A 17367-nucleotide genomic window follows, 5' to 3' on the forward strand; every position below is an offset into this window, starting at 1 on the left:
GGTTGAAGAGGTGGAAAAATTTTCCTTCTCTACTAGGTTCTTTGGTTGGTCTAATAAGCAAATTAAAATAAGACACATGAACAGGAGAAAAACAAATGAATTTCATACATAATTTTCCATAAAATTATGAGACCCAAAAGTTAGTCAGGTAATCAAAACTTATATATCATCCTGACCTAAGGAAAGGGACCCTGACAAAGGGGAGGAAGGCCTTTTACAGGAAGGCAGAGACGATACTTGGAAAACAAAAGTTACCCAGTTATGCACATAAATTTCTTAGATTAAAAAGGTATCTGGTGGTAGCTTCTTCCTGGTATAGGCCCTCTTTCCAATGTAAATTTAGGCAGTTGAAGGGAGGTAAAGAGCTCTTCCTAAATCTGCTGTGCTTTGATTTTTGTAAGCTCAAAATAATCTTTATGCCCAATAGACATATTTTTCGGTAGTGGAATCTGTTTCTCTTCAGTCCTATCTTCGAAATTTCAAATAAGAAGTTTTATAATTCAGAAGCTGAGTTAGTAGATTGCTTCATCAACTGCTTCATTGGATCAGCCTCAGACATGAGAATAGTTTAGTTCAGTTAAACAATTGTATCTCATTTTGGGGGGTGGGTGATGCAGGTGTGCTGTCAGAGTGAAGCCGATCTTGTGTAAGCAAACAACCAGGGATTTAATAACTGCATATTTATGGAAACAAAAAAGAAAAGCCGTGGTTAATGACCGGAGCAGACTATAATCTTAGTTTCTGAGCTCTGAGGTTAGCCTGTCAAGAAGACTTCTAAATACCTGACTTGAGCATCTTCAGATAGAATGAGGGCAGGCGGTGGCAAACTCACAAATTCTCTTGGTCTGCAATTTGAATGTTTCTGATGATCTTTCTGAGTGGCTCAAACAGCAATAGGCATGAATATTGTTTAAACACAACCTACTGTGGCAATTTCTCTGAAGTTTATATCAAGTTCGTTGGGCAGCGTTTGTTCTTCATGATTCCAAGTCAGATTGGGAGAAAAACTAGAAATGTAAGTTTGGAGAATCACAGGCCAGATATAAGGAAACTAGAAGAATTCAAAATCCAGCCCAGTTTATAGGCATAAAACAAAATCTAAAAGACAATGAACAACCCTAGAATCTGATATCCACAAAGGTATGCTACTGAAACATAATTTTTCTCTTTAAAATCACCCTCATTTCGGGCGCCTGTGTGGCTCAGTCGTTAAGCGTCTGCCTTCGGCTCAGGTCATGATCCCAGGCTCCTGGGATCGAGTCCCACATCGGGCTCCTTGCTCCGCGGGAAGCCTGCTTCTCCCTCTCCCACTCCCCCTGCTTGTGTTCCCTCTCAGGCTGTGTCTCTCTCTGTCAAATAAATAAATAAATTCTTAAAAAAAAAATCACCCTCATTTCTACCAGAGATAGCCAAATTAAGACTAATTTATTTGCAAAATAAGCCTCCTCTCAACAAGTTTGGCCTGATTACTTACATAAGTGCAGCAAGAATAATGATCGGATATGTAGGCTCTTTTAAATCTGCTTTGCTGGAACATTTCATAAGGAATCTCAGGTTGAACTTTAAAAAACCTCTCAAGGCTAAGAAGCCAAGCCAGTGACTCACCATCAGACTTTGCCTGCAATACCTATAAATTTGGGTGAATTCATCTCTTCTTGAGGCCCCCCAAATATCTTGAAGTTCTGTACCTGCTAGGAAGTAACCTTCCTTCCTCACCTGGAAGGCTACTGGGAAACCTGTAAGCAAGGTACCAGGCTGTTTTTCCAAAGGATTTTAATGGCTCCGTAAAGTCAACCTATGTTCCTTAAAGCTATCTAGCACATCTGATTCTATGCACATTCTGAAATCTGATATTCCAGTAAAAGTTGTGATAATATAATTAAATTTTCAATTGTGTTCTGTTACAAGGATAAAAGATTCTTATTGAACTTATATAAATATTGTCATAAAGAATATTCACTAAGTATCTAAATTCTGGAGGGATTAAGGAAGGAGAAAAAGTTATTGTTTTATTCCCACTCACAAAGGTATATCTTACCAAGTTGCTCTAAGATAAAGGTAGTTTAAAAGAAAAAGTTCAAGTCTATAAAAACAAAACATTAAGGAACTAACAATATTTTAAACAAAAAGTCATAAAAATTAAAATCATCCTTATCAGTTCATTCAGTCTCACATAATTAAGTCTTGTTCTGCTTGAATCCAGTTTCACCAGTAGTTCTGGAAATTTTTTACCCAGTTCAGTTTCATGATCTTAAAGTTATCAGAAACCTGTGCTTGCCAGAGTTCTTGATATGAATCTCCTTGAAGATAAATCATTTTTTCAGTAATACTTTTACAAAAGCATCAGAGTAGAACAATAACTGTAAATGACAAGACTTAAAAATGGCCTTAAATATCTGATGAGAGTTCATTGTAATACAGTTGACAAGGAAATTTGGTTATTTCTGACACACATTTTTTAAGATAATAACTAGAATTATGACTGATTAACATTATACCAGGACATTATGATTTTTGGAACACTATATATAAACCCATATAAATACAACATAAAGAAGGCTTAGTATTACTTCTTATTTGACAATGCTTCCTATGTAATTTAACATATCAAATAAGCTTAATTAGTTTAATAGCTTTGTTTTTACAAAGAGAGAACAAATCTTTTGAGAGGTTTCAGGGACCTCCTACAAAATCCCAAAGTTAGTTCAAGATCAAAAAACTTCATTTAGATTTTGATTTTGGGAAGTTTGTCACAAATATCAAAAGATTTGGACACTTGACTATATAGGATCAAAGATCATTATGAAATAATAATCTATCTGACTAAAGTAACAATAAAAGACTTCAAAGGCAGATACAGAAGGTTACATAGTTTTGAGGAAAACTTAGCTCTTTTAATGTTAGGATTCAAAATTACTTAAGAAGAATCTGTTTTCTTAAGTAATTAAAGATCTGGTAATAATTTCCTTATAATAACAATTCAATTTTAGTCAAGTAAAATTCTCTTTTTCTCTTTCTCTCTTCCCAACTTTGGATAATATTTTGCCTTTTATCTTTCTCTTTCCTAGAATTCTGAAAAAAACAGTTTTACTTTAGGACAAAATCATTTTCATTTCCCTCAACAAAAATTCATCTCCATACCTCCAGACCTCATACTATTTCCTGTCAAAAACACAGTCCACTTTCCTTACATGCAGAGTTGTTTCTCTTATTTATTTCTTGTAGCTTTAGTTACATATTTAATTAGAATACTTAACTCTTAAAAACCTTAATTTCTAGTGAAAGCTAAGAAATAAGCAATGTAGTCTATTACATCAGCATTTAGATTGGCAAATTTATGAATACAGTTCATAATTTCTAGAAACATATGCTTCTTCATGTACAATCTTTCAATGAAACATAAGACATATTTACCAACAGACCCAAATTTATCTTTTAGTTCCTTTGAAATAGGAAGCCAAAAGTAAATAAATCTATATTCAGTAATTAATATTTTAATTTTTTTTTCTAGATATTCAATGTATTTCCATCATTTAACTTAACTTTGCAAGAACTGTTAAGATTTCTAGTTACCAAAAATATTTGGGAAGCAATTTTTAAGTACACATGCCACAAAACATTATTATTACTAAAAAGTTCACCTAAAAACTTTTACTCCATTTACATCATTCTAAATCACTTACTCCTTAAAGTTATGTTCAGATTTTCCATGAATAGTTAATGAGACATTAGGCAAAGTCAGCCATCATCCCAAGATACTTTTCTTGCTAACAAAATTTTTAAGAGAGAACATGAATTTATGACTAGTAAACCCAGATAGAATAAAAGTTGCATGTCTGTATTATATTTTATCTTGATAACTCCAAAAACATGCCTATTTTAATTAAACTAACAAACTTCTACTGGCTTTTATTTACCAAAGATTATGTCAGATCATACAAACTTGAAAAACATTTGGGATAGGGATAGTTATTTCTTAGAGTTTTGGAATACCCAGTCCTTACAAGTGCTTGTCTCTTAAATGAACCAAGTAGAGCTCTTTTACAAATTAATTTCAGCAATACCATCTGGACATAAAAAAAAATCATACATCTACAACATAACATATATAGACTACAAATGTCCAGACAGATGCAAACTGAGATCTTACAGCCTTTGTTCTAAAATTTTAACCATGAATCAGGTACAGTAATACAAAACTCACTAGCTTATAAAGGAACAGTTGCATAGAAATTTTCTTTTGGCAGTTGGAATAAGTTAAGTTCTACTCAGATGGTGCAAGCTTTTCACTAATATTTGTGGAGAAGACACTTAAGATTTTTTGTTTGCCCAATTACCAAATACTTCTTTTTTCCTGATGAGAAACATTTCCCTGATGTCTGCATTTTAAAGAATGGCTCTTAGTTCCTGCAGAGGATGGGGATAGAAAATTTATATCACAGAGGCACAGAGAAAGTATCCAAGTTTTCTCCAAGGTGAAGTTTTGGGGGCATATTTGCCAAACATCAGAGGTAATTACTATTTAATTTTTCCTTCTTTTTCTTAAGTGCAGGACAATTGTACTTCCAGTGTCCTAATTTTTTTACAATATCTGCAAATGTTTAAGGCACATAGGAAAGGGTCTAAGTGGATTTTGGGTTTCTCTCAGAATTATGCTTTTGTTTTAAGCTATTTTCAACAAATTGGGTAGTTGCTTCCATTATAATGCTTAGAGGTTGACTAGCCCACTCAACTACACTATTTTGGATTTGCCTTTTTATATCAGGGAGGAAATGTCGGAAACTAAAAACTAACATGGACATTAAAAGATTTCTATGTTCTGAAGCTTCAGGGTTTAGTGTACTATGCCTCTAGAAAACCCGTATAAGACATTCAACAAATGTCTCTGGATCTTTCTAACTCCTCTCTGAATTTGGTAGGATCTTCTGAAAGTAGAAGAAAAAGGACTTTATAATTTAGAAGATCTGTTGCTATCCAGGGGACATGACTTCTTTGTGGGGGGGCCCAGAGTGCATCTGCAAATGACATTATATAGGAAGGCCTGAACTGGAAGACCCTAATTACAGAGCCCCAGAAAATAGGAAGAGTTATAAGGGACAGCCAAGGGAGCCCTACAGAGTATCTCAATTTCTTCTGCTACATTCAATTCCTGGCTGTTAGAATTTACATGAGTAACTTGTGAACTCTGGGCCTGGAGATCAGGCTGGAGTGCTTTCTGTAAATCTCATAAAGAAAGTCAAAACAGGCAGCTGGATATTTAAGTGATTTTTTGGAGAAGTTGGAGGAACTTGGGGATCTAAGAGAATTTGTTGAGGCCATGGGGCTGGATTCTGAGAGGGGTTAAACAGGGGACCCAGAGATCCAAAAGATCTTCTGGGGTCAGGGACAGGGAGTTGGGGAATAAAGGGTCAGAGGAGAGGGTGGAGAAGGGAAATTTATTTTAGATATGGACTTTAATTTTGTTCTAATTTCTGTTCTTCCATCTTATTAAGGGAATCTTTAAGGCCAACCATTGTACTCCTTTGTATCCATTTTTCAACTTGGTCTTTCCAAGGTACCAATAAGACAATTGTTAAGAATGAGACCCCTCTAAATTTTTTCTTTTAAATATAGCCAATTCAAAGGATCCATTATCTGGCATTGACAAGTAGAATCTTCTATTAGTCTCAATAGTGACTCAAACCAATAAGCCTTTTTATGCCTTGACCATGGACACAGAGGCATCTTAAAGGACTAGGACCCTTATGAAAAACTCCCCTGGGCGCCTGGGTGGCTCAGATGGTTAAGCGTCTGGCTTCAGCTCAGCTCATGATCCCAGGGTCCTGGGATCGAGTCCCACGTCGGGCTCCCCGCTCAGCGGGGAGCCTGCTTCTCCCTCTGACCCTCTCCCCTCTCATGCTGTTTCTCGCTCGCTCGCTCTCTAAAAAATAAATAAAATCTTTAAAAAAAAAAAAAAAAGAAAAACTCCCCTGACAGCTGGCACAGTTGGACAAAAAGACACCAGTCACAAGTCCAGGTTATTACCCGTGCTTCTGACCAACCAGCTTTCCAATGTGAATTTAGGCAATTGATAGGGAGGTAAAGAACTTTTCCTGAATCTGCTGGGTTTTGATTTCCTTTGGCTCAAAATATCCTTATGCCAAAGAGAAATATTTTGGGGTGGCAAAATCTGCTCCCCTTTAGGGTCAATATAAGTTTCTTTGTAAGGTATAAAAGAAGTAAGAGTTAAGCTCAATTTCAGATTACCAAATACAATTTCCTAGAGTGTAGACATGACCGAACAACTACTAATCCTATCAGCTGTACTCACTCCCATCACTACTATGGCCGCTACCACCTCACACTGATCATTTCTAAAATGCTTTTCAGGTGAACAAATAATGTTGGAGATTTTCCAGGTGAGATTTGTTGATTATTCAGTTACTGGGAATTCATAAAACTCAGCCCGAAGTAAGAGATAGTAGTGACAGAGTAAACAAAGAGCTTCAAGCACTATACAAGAGAGATGGAAACAGGGGGCAGGTAGGTGAGCTGGGCTGGGTATAGCACTGTTTAGGAAATCCTAGGCTGATCTTACCAAAGAGAACATGTAAACATTTACTTCTATAATTGATAGGACTCACATTATTAACACCTCACATGTTACTCTCCAATAAGATACCTGATCTTTCAATATAAGAAATAGGTAGATGTTTACATCCCATTTTATAGATGAGGAGACTAAGACCCAAATGAAGTCACCTAGTGAATAACTGAATGAGTTGGGCAAGCATTGGACCCTTTGTCTCCCAATCCAGAGAGCTTTAGGAACAAATCCATAAGACGAACAAACTGGTCAAGTTAGTCAAAGATTATTTCAGCCCATTCGTCAGTATAGAGCTCAAATGGCCCTTGTTTTACATAATCCTGTTTTGTTGTTGCCTTACCTTTTTTGTTTGTTTGCTTTTTTCATAAATGGTGCTCCCTTAAAAACAACTTCAGTTAGGCTTTATTGATTTCATAGAAGAGAAGTATTCAATTCAAAATAACTTGAGGAAAAAGGAGCTTAATGTAAAAGTGTTTTGTACAGGGAAGAAAAGCTCTGTGAGGGGGTTGTAGAGACAGGTGATTCCTTCTGCCTTTTATGGTGGACCCGCTTTTCTCTACTACTGGATTCCATTTCTGTCTCTACCAATGGATTCCTTAGCTTACTTGGAACTCAGTCTTCCCATAACTTTGGCCTATATGTGGCCCATTATGGCTATTCTGGCCTCTAAAAGATAAGCTTTCTTCACTTTTTCTTCTACTGCCAACTAATAAATTCTCATGGTATTTCCTTGCTCAGAGTCTCAGGAGAGGAAATATAATTAGCCTGGCATGCTGATGGTTTAGGATTAGCTGCCCTTGGATTAGATGTCCGTGCCTGGGCCAGTCAAATGAGGCCTGTGTTGGGATTCAGATAGGACAAAGCATGGTAGCTGGAGCCTACCTGTCAGGGTGATTTCTAGGAGACAGAGGTGGAGATAAGCAGTGAGACTACACTTGCTGATTCTACTCCCTTCCTTCTCATTTACTCTCCAGCATGGATAGGACTAGGGGAAGGCAAATGAGGCACCTAGGGTATTAGATTTAAGGCTACACTCATTACCAGATGCTGATCCTGCTCTTGTACAGCTTTGAGAGTCAATTTCACCTTATATTTTGTTCCCTGGATGCCTCTCTTCCCTCACAGAGTCCCCATTCCTTCACCAAGTATGTTCCTACCAAGGTCACCAATGACCTGTATACTCTTATAGCCAACAAATATTTTTAGCCTTTTAAGATCTCTTTCTTGGCTTCTCTGTGTGTTTGACACTCCTCCATTGAAACTCTCCTCCCTTTCCTTTGTGAGCACTCTGTATTTTCCTCATGTCTCCAGATAATCTTAGTCTCTTGGCTCCCTCTTTTCAACCAGTCTGCACATTTGGGCAGACTGTATTTGGTTGTCTTTAAACATACTCCCTTGGGACAATTTACCTACAACCAGTTTCTACCTACACCATACATTGGTATGATTCTGAAGTTTACATCCTCAAATCAGATCTATCTCCTGACTGACTGTCCATATTCCATTTGTCTTTCAAACTTCCATCTTGATGTCTCACAGGAACATCAAACTCCATATGCCCCAACTCAGAAATACAACTGTCCAAGGAAAAACTTTCTCTGCAAATTCATGAGATCAGTGAAAACAATGGACCATGCCAATCATGACTCCTCCCTATAATAGCCAATTGGTTGTGAAGTGTTTAGACTGTCCATTCTTGTCCATCTCTACTATTATTACCTAACTCAGGCTCTCATTCACCTTCACTTGGATAATGCAGTTCTCAATTGGTCTTCCTGAGTCCTGTCTTCCTTACCTTCCAATCCATTCCCCACACTATAGCCAGACTTATCTTCTAGAAGAGAACTTCAGAACATGTTAATCCCTTGCATAAGATTCTTAAATGGCTTATCATTGTCTAAAAAGACAAAGTCCAAACGTTTTCGTACGGCATTCAAGGTCTTTCATAACCTGATCCCTGACTTTCTCTAAATTTCATCTACCAAAACCCACTTTTTCAAAGCGTATAATCCAGCTGTATCAGATGACTAATATTTTCCCCCAAGCCAGGCGCTTCCATGACTCTATGCCATTTATATGTTGTTTCTTGTACCATTTTCCTACTCCTACTCATCCTTGAGGACCTACCTCAACTATTTCCTACTACATAATGGTTTCTCTTATAGCCAGAGTTACCTAACCAGAGCTGAATGCTGTCACTGTAGTATAATCTATTATCCAGTATTTACTCTACTAGATTGAAATGATTTCTGCCTTATTAGACTTTAAGTTCCTTTCAGGCCAAGGATTTGTTTTACTCCTCTTTGTAGCCCTGGTGCCTAATTCTTTCACATAGCTAACACTCAATACTCAATATATATTTGGAGATGCTTTGATCTTTCAGGGCTCGGTGAATGTGTGTGTGTGTTGATTAATTAATACGCTTTCTGGTTTCCAAGGCATTTTTACATAATTCATAGTGTGTGTCCTCTTCTTTTCAGTGGGCCTTCTCTATATTGGATTTTTTGGACAGTGGTTTTCCCTAGGATTGCTCCTACTGAAGGCCAAAGTGGAGTGGCTGGAAAGGAACCCAAAATGTGCCCAGGTCTATCTTTGGTGATGGTGTCACCCGGCTCTTCATTTCAACTCTTTGGTGTAGCTACCCTCTCTTCTCCTCAGATGCCCAGTATGTCCCTGCTCTTCTCCTTTATTTTCTTCTCAAACAATAACCTTTCTGGGGCGCCTGGGTGACTCAGTTAAGTGTCCGACTCTTGATTTCAGCTCAAGTCATGATCTCAGGGTCTTGGGATCAAGCCCTGTGATGGGCTCTGTGCTGGGTGTGGAGCCTGCTTAAGATTCTCTATCTCCCTTTATCTATGCCCCTCTCGCCCCACTCTCCCCCTCAAAAAAAAAAAAAAAAAAAAAAAGAAAAGAAAAAGAAAAAAAATCCCCCAAACCCCCAAACCTTTCTGTTCTCAGGAAATAATCTGATAAGTTAATTCACCCAGAGGTGAATGATTAATAATGCTCAAAGCACTTCTTCCTTTAAAACCTTCCAAATCGCAGGAGTCAGGAAGCCATCAGACAGCACCTTCAAATGTTCTACTTGGGCCTCCGACCTTCAAATTTCTTCCTATGACACCATGTTGCTCCAGTGGCCTGGATTAAAAAATTTGTGGTAACTTTAAAATATAACATTCAGTAGTTGATCTGTTAAATTTTGCTGGGAATCTTGGCATTTATTAGTTTGTCTTATCATGATACTTAGCAAAGCCCTGAGGAAATAACTGTCTGATCAGGGGTAGGAGGGTCAAGGGGACGATCTGGAAATAGGCATCGTCTACGAAGTCTGGTCAGAGTGGGGGTTCATGGGTAATTTGGGAGCAGAGTAGTTAGCCGGCATTTTGGGCAGTGATAAGGGGTCATGAAAAGGGGAGGGGGGAAATGGAAAGAAGAGAGAGTATGTTTGGTGGTTCATTCAACACTTTTATTGAATTTTACTATAGGCCAGGCACCAGGGCTGATAAAAAAAATGATAAGGTGGTGATTCTGCATTACAGGATCTCATTATCTTGTGGGAAAATTAGAAACCGACAAAGCAATTAGAAAATTACAAAGTCACAAAGGAATATTTTAAGTATAATGGCAGAGGTTAAATATAATATGCTCTTGGAGCATAGAGGAAGGAGCAACTAACTCTGACAGGGAAATGAAGTCAGCAAAATAGGGAAGCTGCAGAGAGAAGGTAATATTTGATTTCCGTCTGAATGGGTAAATATGTTTTCCAGGCGGAGAAAACGAGGAAGGTCATTCTAGGGAGGGAAGATGTGGCAAAGGGATTCTCTCAGCGAGTATTTATTGGGTATCTACTATGTGCCAAGTACTTTTCTAGTTGCCCAGGATATATCATTGAATGAACAGATGAGATTCCATGCTCATAGAGTTCAATACTAGTTGGGGAGACAGAAAATAAATAATATGAATAATTAAAATAGGTAATAACTTACATATGATAAGTGGTAAAGACAAAGAATGAAGCAGGCATGAGAGAGATGAAATGTTGGGATGGGGACTGATATTTTAGATGGGGGGCCAGGAAAATTGTGTTATCCGTGAACTTTTGAGTAAAGTTCTGAAGGGAGTCAGGGAACTAATCATATGGATATCAGGGGTAAGAACTCTTTAAGCAGAGGAAACAGAAAGAGCAAAGGCCTAAGCTAAGGGTGGACATGGAGCCTTTGAGGGACAGAAAGGAGGTCAAAATGCCCAGAATGCAAAGATTGAGTGGGGACTATGAGATCAGAGATGTAAGGAGGAGGCAGATAATTTGGGGCTTTGTGGTTACCGTAAGGATTCCGGCTTTCACTCCGAGCAGGTTGGAAAACCATTAGAGGAGTCTGAGCAGAGGAGAAATACATTCTGACTTAGGTTTTAACAGAAGCACTCTGGCTGTTGTGTTGAGAGATGGCTGCAGGGAGTCAAGGGCAGAAACAGGAGGACCATTTGGGAGGCTATTCTGACAATCCAGGTGAGAGTTGATAGTGACTTGAACCAGAATAGTGGCAGTGGGGGACAAGTGGTCAAATTATAGATTGATCATGAAGGTGAGCCACAGAGGTTCATGGTACTTTGGACGTGAGAAGTGAGAGCAAGAAAAATCAAGAATAGCTTCCAGTTTTTAAGCCTGAGTAAGGAAAGGAACTGGTTTTGGGAAAAACAAGAGGAACTCAGTTTTGGGCATGTTAAGTTCTGATGCCTCTTAAACACCCAAGGGATGATGTTACATAGGCACTTTGTGATATACGGGGAGAGATCCAGGCTGAAGATAATATAATATTGAGAGTCATCATTACTATATAGAGAGTCATCATAACCATATAGATGGCATTTAAAGTCATGAATCTAGAGGAGGTTATGTAGATCATAGATGAGATTACATAAAGAATTAAGTGCAAATGGTGAGAAAGAAGACATTGTAGACGGGTCTTTGGGAGAATCTGACATTTAGAAGTCAGAGAGATGAGGAAAAGCCAGGAAAAGAAAATAAACAGGTGCAGCCAAAAATGGAGGAGGAAAACAAAGATAATGTGTTGTCCTGGAAGCCAAGAATATGAAGTGTTTCAAGGAGAGTTTTCACTTACGTCAAAAGCTACTGATAGGTAAACAAAGATGAGGACTGAGAAATGACTTTTGAAGATAGCAGTGTAGAGGTCACTGGTAGCCTTGTGAAGAGCCATTTCAGGGAAGTGATGGGGACAAAAAGTTGATTGGAGTGTGCTTGAGAAAGAAGGGAAGCACATAAAAAGGTAGATGTTCACCATTGTTAGCTACCAGGAAATGCACCAAAACCCCAATGAGCTACCACTTTATACTCACTAGGATGGATATAACAGAAATGACAGATAATAACATGATTTGGAAAGGAAGGGATTTGGAGAATTGGGACAGTGTGAGACACTGCTGGTGAGAAAACCAAATGGTGTGCTACTTTGGAAAACAGCCTGACAGTTCCTCAAAAAGTTAATCATGGAGTTATCGCATGACCTAGTAATTCCATTCTTCCTATGTACTCAAGAGAAATGAAAACATACATCTGCACGAAGCCTTGTTACATGAATGTTCATAGCAGCATTATTCATAATAGCCCCAAAGTAGAAACAACCAAAATGCCCATCAGCTGATGAACAGATAAATAAAATGTGATTCTTCCTTAGCAGAGGGTATTACTTGGGCAGTTAAAAGGAATGCGTTACTGATACATGATACAACATGGTTGGACCTTGAAAACATTATGGTAAGTGAAAGAACGTAGTTACGAAAGACCCTGTGTTGATCTCCATTTATATGAAAAGTCCAGAATAGTCAAATCTATAGAGGCAAAAAGTAGTTTGATGGTTGCCTGGGTCTGGAGGATAGGAGACAGGGATGGATAGGGAATAAAAGCTAATTGGTAGGAGGTTTCTTTTGGGGTGATAAAAATGTTCTAAAATTTGATTGTACTAATCGTTCCACAACTCTGTGAATGCTAAAACCATTGGGTTGCCTATTTTAAATGGGTGAGTTTTATGGTATATAAATTACATCTCAATGAAGATAAAAAAAGAAAGACTGGGAGAAAGATATTAGGAAGAACTAGTAGAGAAGTCTTTCAAAAAGTCTTGGTTTGAGGAAAGGAGAAAAATAAGGCAGTGGTGGGATGGGGAAATTGGATTTTTTTAAAATCAGAGGAACATCAGCGTATTTTATAATGTTGCAATTGATCTAAGGGGAAGAGGAAGTTTGATGATAGAGGAGAGAGAAGAGACGTGGTGGAACAATGTTTTTGGGTAGGTAAGAGAAAATGGAAATTTAGGGCATAGGTGGAGGTATTTGCCTTGCTGGGAGCCTGGATAGTTTGTCTACAGTGATAACAGAAAAAGTAGAGTATATTCATTCTGATTCTAGTAAGTGGGTAGATTTGGGGTTGGAACTTTTACAAATTCTCTTTTAATTTCTTCACCCCCCCCAGCCTCCCATTTTAGTAGAAGGCAAGACTGATGAGCTGAGAGTGAAGGTGAGAGAGGAGAAACTGGAAATTAGAGAAGACACTGCAAAATCGTTGTCCTGGAGAGTGAAAAAAGAGTGGATTAGGGAAGAAAAGAATGATTTCTGGGGAGAGGGAAGGACCCGTATGCAGTTTAGTGAGCAGGAACGTCATGAGACCAGTTGGCAAGCTTACAGTCTTTTCCTCCAGCTATCTTTGCTTGCATGGGTTCAGGCGTGGAGCAAGTGAAGAATTGGATTTAGCTAGGGTTTTAAGATTTTGCCAGATTCGATTGGGTTCCAAGAAAACAGACTCTGAGATGGAGATCTGTGTGCAGGAAGCTTGCTGAGCTGTAACCTCTTTCAGAAGAAACATCTGTGAAGGAGGGAAGGAGGGAGGACTTGGCAGAGGAGAAGCTGAATGGTGATGCTGTGACAACTGGGGTCTCAGACAATCTTATGGGGAGATGGGAAACTTCAGAGTGGTCCCAGATTGAGGCAAGGGGGCTGGGCATCTGTGCGCCTTTGGAAATATTTAGATATGGAATTCCTCTGGGGAAGAGGCGCAGCCTTGGGCAAGGAGGCTTCCTTTGGGTGAGGGGAATTCTCCAACAGGGACCTCGCTGTGAGATGGCAGCAGTCAATACACCTAGGATCTGAGGTAATGAGTGCCTAGTCTTAAAGGGAGGTAACAGATGGCATGCCACAGAATTCACTACAGTTCACCCTTTGTGCTGCTTGCTTGTATTACTCAGTTTGCTACTTCTAGGAAGAGCTCCTCCAGGATTCTGATCTGTCTCTTTTCCTGGGCAAACTTATAAAAAGAAGGTTAGTGGGACTAAAACCACTTCTGTAGCTGGTCTAGAGGTTGCCACTGATATTCATCATCTCCCTAATCTATACCCATTCTAGATGCTCTTCTCCCCTGGCTAGCACCTCTACTTATCTAGATGGCTTTCTTGGTGGTATGACCCAGATTTTTATATATGAGATGTCTGAGCTTCAAGTGACCAAACCATTCTCAGGATTTGGCTGTTGCATTTGTCCATTTACCATTAAAATTGGGCAGAGAAGTACCAACAGATGCAATATTGGATCACCTAGTTGTCAAACATGGTTTTCACTTTTTTCTTATGGAAGAGCCATCTTACCTTTGTCTGATGATCAGGGTCAATTTCTTCTACTAGTATGGTGACATCTTTCCTTGACTGCTGGTATTTTGGTACAGTGAGCTCGAAGTGACCAGGTGACAGGCATAGCTTAAGGTTTAATGGGACCATAATGTGTCCCCTAGTTGATTTCCATTCTGGGAACAGGGACCTTTACATTTGTGGGGCAGAACTGTGGATACAGGAAGCACATGTTCCCAAGTGGGTCACCAGGAGTGCGGTAAGCAGGGTCACTTGGTGCCCAGACCCATGCATTCTACATACTGGGGCCATGGGCTCATAAGGTAGTCATTGAATTATGGTATAATTCTGTGTCCTGGAGGATAGCACCCCATCCTTTCAGAGTATCATCTCCAAGCTGGTACCTTAGGTGCACTTTTTGAGAAGTCATTCTACTGCTCTATCTGTTTGGTAGACTGGAGTGCTACAGTATACGATAGGACTAGTGGATCCTATGGTCATGTGCTCTTGGCCGTACCTCCTTTTATATAAAGTTTCTTGGTACAAGTCAAAGCTATGTGGCATTTTGTGTTGGTAGACCAAACGTTCTGTATGCTCTTGGATGGTGGTGCTGGCCAAGGCCTTTTGGGCAGGAAAGGCAAACCCATACTGGGTTTGGGGGTTTCCTGTGAAGATGAATTGCTGCTCCTTCCAGCATAAAAGAGATTCTGTATAATAAACTTACCACTAGTGTCTTCTTGGTCTTCTCTAGTGATAGGGTCACATCAAGGGGTGGCTATTTGTCCCTGTGGCTGGCAGGTTCAGTGTTTGGCAGCATCAGTAGTTAGGTCAGCACTGTTGAGTTGTACTCTATGCTCCTGGGCCCATGAATAGCCTCCACCCAGTAGTACCATTGCTGCTGCCTTAATAAGCCTGTTAGGCTGGTCCTGGGGTGGCTTAACCGTGGCTGGATGAATTATTCTGTCCACTTGGTTGTCTAGTGTTTGTTCCACGTGGGTGCCCTCTTCTGGGCATAGCCAGCAATAAAGATGTTCATACCTTGCGAGTTTTCCCATACTCCCATTCACATGCCCTTTCCCCTGACCTCCTATCCCAGATCTTCCAGACTTACTATGTTCTGACCAGTAAGCCAAGTCACTTATCACTGCCTCTGAGTCCATGTATATTTTCACCTCAGGCCTCTTCTCTTTCCACACAAAGTAGATGAATGGGTTCTCCACCTGAAGTCCACCTGTTAGGAGAATGTCCACTCAACCACTGTCTTTTGGTGCCATCTTTGAGTGGGGCTGCATTAGAGTGGCCCATGTTTCTCTTACAACCACATACTGAACCAGCACAACCATGAACCAAACGTAGACTTCTTCATCCTCTGCCAGAATGATCCTCCACCTCATGCAGTCACAGGTTATGAGGCATAGGTCAGAGACAGGCATCCAAGGAGCAATGGTGGATGACAAAGGGGTCTGGGCCATCTGCTCAGGTGGCTTGCATGTGCTTTCAATTCTTTATATGCCTGATCCTGAGATACCAGTTCCAGCTTTCAGTGAATTGCTACTGGGCCCTCCTGACCTTACAAAACATAGATTCCCTCCAGTTCTTACAGCTGGTTGATAGAATCCAGTCCATAATGGGTAGTCCTGGCCACATGGTCACGTAATGTCCAGTGGTCAAATTCTCTATCTCTGAAAAGGTCCAGTAGCAATGCAAGGAGTGTGTGTCAAAGTAATTATAGGTATCTGTTAATAGAAAGCATAGCCTTGCTCCAGATCCCTAAGAGTTTGTGTTGTGATTCTTCCATCCAAGTTTGCTATAAAGTCCATATAATGCCTTTTCTTATAGCAGTAAAAACATCTAGTATCATAGGCTCTTCTGCGGCATATGGCCAAGTGGTTGGTTTTTCCTGCAGTGTGGTCTTGATTTCTGTGCCAGGGCTCCCTTGAAGCTGGAGAACTTTTATGTTACCCAACAAATGGGTCAGAGCAGCATCCTAAAAGTGGAATATATTGCTTGTGGAATGTGGAGAGATTTACTAGGCATTTCTTCCTTTTTAGTGGCAGAAGGCACACAATGCTATCATGTGTACTTTAATTCAGAGGGGGAGTCCCAGCATGATCCAAAACACTGATCCCCTAAAACCCTCACTGATATGGTGGTCCCCTAATTCTTTGTAATATTTATTTCCAACTGTCAGAAGCACATGTGTCTTATTAAGACTTATAATACTTGCCATTTCTTGTTCATCCAGCTGGACTAACAAAGATGCCATCAATACAGTGGAATAACATGATATTCTATGAAATGTCTAAGCTGTTCAGGTAATTTTAGACAATATTAAAAAGGTAGGGTATCTTTGGGGCAAATGTATATATTTGTACTTTGTCCATTGCACATGGATGCAAACAGCTTCTGGACCCTCCTTTTGATAGGGATGGAAAAGAACACATTTGCCGGATAAGTGGCTTTCTGAATGACGTGTACTTAAGGCTGTGAGTCTAGCAATGATCCCACATCTGGCAAAGTAGCTGCGATTGGGGTTACTGCTTGGTCAAATTTTCTGTATATCAGGTCATCCATCACAATCCATCTGGGTTTTGTAGGTTCCAGAATGGTGAATTAAATTGGATATGATGGGGACCATCACCCCTGCATTCTTTGGGTCTTGAGGGTGTGTTATCTCTGCCAGAGCCCCCTAGGATAAAGTATTATTTGGATCTACTATCTTAGCCAGAGAATATGATTTAGAGGATTCCTCTTGGATTCCTCACTAGGTAACTCTAATTCCATGGTCCAAGGAACCAATGTGTGGCTCCTGCCAATTATAAAGTTCTGATTGTACATTTGACTATCAGAGAAACGATCACTGGGTGGGCCTGTGAATAAATGGAGTTACTGTAATTTGGACCTGGGACAAAACTCCATATATTCCCTGATCCCCAAAGCCCCCAATCCAACAGGGTAGCCATGAAGGCTCAGCTTTCTGTGTTTTCTCAAAATACCTACTCACTCCCCTTTTCTTAATAAATTACTTTCTTTCTATCACTTTGTCTTTTGGCGAAGAATTGGGAAAATTATTTTCATATATACTTGCTGTGTTCCATTAATTTTCTTCATGGGAGCTTATTAGCCTTTCCTTTAATCAGTGGGTTCTGG

The sequence above is a fragment of the Mirounga angustirostris genome, unplaced genomic scaffold (genome assembly GCF_029215605.1).
Source record: "Mirounga angustirostris isolate CCGP_5_RB_7025 unplaced genomic scaffold, mMirAng1.0.hap1 SCAF_13, whole genome shotgun sequence".
Taxonomy (NCBI): Eukaryota; Metazoa; Chordata; class Mammalia; order Carnivora; family Phocidae; genus Mirounga; species Mirounga angustirostris.